The 2,970-nt window shown below is 36.0% G+C and overlaps 1 long non-coding RNA gene across 1 annotated transcript; it reads right to left on the minus strand.

The window, feature by feature from the left end:
• Nucleotides 1-633: 633 nt before the first annotated feature.
• On the minus strand, nt 634-2,589 carry LOC145162469 (uncharacterized). Its single transcript, XR_013739120.1, has 3 exons — nt 2,320-2,589; nt 2,114-2,193; nt 634-710 (listed from the first exon to the last, which is right to left on the minus strand). It is a non-coding gene; the product is annotated as an uncharacterized LOC145162469 (long non-coding RNA).
• Nucleotides 2,590-2,970: the final 381 nt, after the last annotated feature.

Here is a 2,970-nt window from a genome sequence, read left to right on the forward strand (position 1 = left end):
AGCTTGCTTCAATCCATACAAACTTTTCTTTAACTTGCACACCAGTTTTTCCGTGCCAACTGTTGGGAAACCCTCTGGTTGTGCCATGTAGATGTCTTCTTCCAGGTCACCATGAAGAAAAGTTGTTTTCACATCTAGCTGCTCTAGATGGAGATCTTCAGAGGCTACAATACCCAAGACCATTCTGATTGTAGTCATCTTCACAACTGGAGAGAAGATCTCATTGTAATCAACACCCCTCTTCTGTTGGAATCCTTTTACCCCCAACCTGGCCTTGTATCTTTTACTGCCATCAATCTCATCTTTGACCCGAAACACCCATTTGTTCTGCAAAACTTTCTTCCCTGTTGGGAGCTTGACCAAGGACCACGTATGGTTCTTGTCAAGTGAGCTCAACTCGTCTTCCATAGCCCTTTTCCACTGTATGGAATCTTTCATCCTTAAGGCCTCTGGATAAGACTCAGGTTCACCATTCTCTGTCAGCAATAAGTAATTTGCTGAAGGAGAATACTTGTTTGGAGCCTTTCTTGGTCTAGTGGATCTCCTGACAGTACGAGTTCTAGTACATGCACCTTCTTCGACTTCTTCTTCAAAACTACTGTCTTCTTCGCTCCCACTATCTCCAATACTAGTCCCAAACACTCCCCTGTCTTCTCATTTTCAAAGGGTATTTAAGACATTTGACAAATTGTCAAACTCAAACACTTTCCCTGTATATTAACATGTATATTAACACAATATTAATAGGTTGGTTGGTAAAACCTCATATGAAAAGGTAATCGAAAGACATCACTTATTGACAGAGGGTAAATTGGTCATTTATTTTATTCAAACAATTCATTCAGTCCAAAAAAGAAACAAAACATTTTAAGCTAACTGTTATAGAATCCCAAATTGTTAACAAAAAAATGTTAACAAAAAAATGTAATAAAATTGTTAACAAAAAAATGTAAGATCACATACCATGAAATCTTGAAATAGAATTATAATATTAAAAAATACTTCTACCTACTTTTGTAAAGTAAAAATTAATAAATTAAAGTTTTGAAATTTTTTAAAAACACAAGTGGAAGTGGTATTATTAAAGAATATATATACAAATAAAACTAATTCATAATTGTGAATTTATTTATAACATATCGTATTCCATTCCTCTGTTGCAAACAAAACACTATCTTGGAATTGAAATGAAGCTAATTAATTATGTGAAAATGGTTTTTCAGATTTTTGGGATTCAAGAAGACAATTCTATTGGATAAGAGACTTTTGGTGGATTTAATAGACAAATACACAAATGGAATTTTAAATTGGGATGAATTTTCCATTTCCGTAAAACAAGTTCATCAAGAAAGATTGGGAAATCCCACAAAAAGATTGGTTATTTCAAATAAACCCAAAGAAGAAGATTACTTTTATGCCAATGCAGAAGAGTGTTTGCAAACATCAGAATCAGATGATGAACCTGTGAGCATCCTATAACAAGTCTTTCGGGGGGTATTTTGGTAATTTTCTATGAAGTAGAAGAAGAAGATTATGATTCTGTGCCCTTGAGAGGATCTGTGAAAATGTGTGGATGCAAGTGCATAAGATGAAACATGGTTTGATGAGAGATAGATGCATGAAGATGAGAGTGTTGGCTTCAAAATCTGTATATGTTGCTGCTGCTCCTGTGACAAGTACCACTGGCCTTAACATGGCTCCAAGTGAAGCAGCAACTGGCAGTAGAAGTCAGCATCATGATTCAAGACCACATCAACTTCAAGACCTCATAAAGGAATAGGACTTATCAGAGAGACCACATCAACTTCAAGACCTCAAAAGGGAATAGGACTTATCAGAGAGACCACCTCCTAAATATGAAAGAGAATTGGGGAAAACCTAAAGGTATTGGCTACTGGTGTTCCTGAATCCTTAAATTCTCATAAATTGGATGACAAACTATGATGAATCAAGCCCTAAATCAAGTTTTAATTCTAACTTTCAAGGTGATTCATGTATATAATGTTGAGAGATAAGAGGGACATCGATTGAAAAAGAAAAAATGAGAAATTAAACCCTAACAAAGTATATTGTGCAATTGAACTAAAACTAACCTAAGAGGGATGAGATTTACCTGAATCGGAAAGTTAACGAAGAATACTTTCAGCTTTAAAAATGTGGAGGTTGCCGGAATCGGGTGAGTAGTGCCGTCATCTGTTCAAACAGAGATTGTGAGATGGAATTGGGTTAACAGATTGAAGGGAACTTCTATGCCGTCATCTGTTCAAAAATCATGTCCAGAGTCCAGAGTGATAAAGCTGGAGGGAAGGAAACGCGTACCAGAATTTTCAATGCATTTCGTGAAGATGGAACTGGGTTGTGCCAATTTCAGCTAGAGATTGGCGATAGAAAAAACAAAACACACGTACCCAAAATATAGTTTCTGTCGACGTTCTCTCGCTAAACGCGTACCAGCTGGCGCAATTTTTTTATCCCTCGTTGAACCCTAGCTAAGGCCCTTCATTTTTCGACTGATTAGCGAGGGATAGTTGTGCATCGATAAATACTTGCGAGATCCGTAGCTGATCCCTCGGTAAATCCTCACTAATATTCCACATGTTAAATAAATAAAATAACTATCAAAAACATATCAAAAACATGGTAGATCTGTCGTAATTCCCTAGCTGTAAGTCTAAATTTTGCTGGAGAACAAATCCGTAGCAAAATCCGTAGCTGAAACTCAAGTTTCTAGTAGTGATATTAGACATAATATCTTTGTAAAATAAATAAATATTATCATTATTATGAAAATGCGACCAATAGATGGTCGCTTAACTATTTAAATAGTAAGTGGGTAGGCACTCAAGTTTGAATTGACTTGCTAAAAAGGAATTTTGGTCATAATCTTGGAAATGAGTTGTTCTTAGTTCTTAGTGTGACCCTTCATTCACGGTGCATCTTTTGTCAAAGTCACGATAACGTCCTATCTTT

This window comes from Lactuca virosa, chromosome 3, assembly GCF_052849685.1.
Source record: "Lactuca virosa cultivar CGN04683 chromosome 3, Lactuca_virosa_CGN04683_v6, whole genome shotgun sequence".
Lineage (NCBI taxonomy): Eukaryota > Viridiplantae > Streptophyta > Magnoliopsida > Asterales > Asteraceae > Lactuca > Lactuca virosa.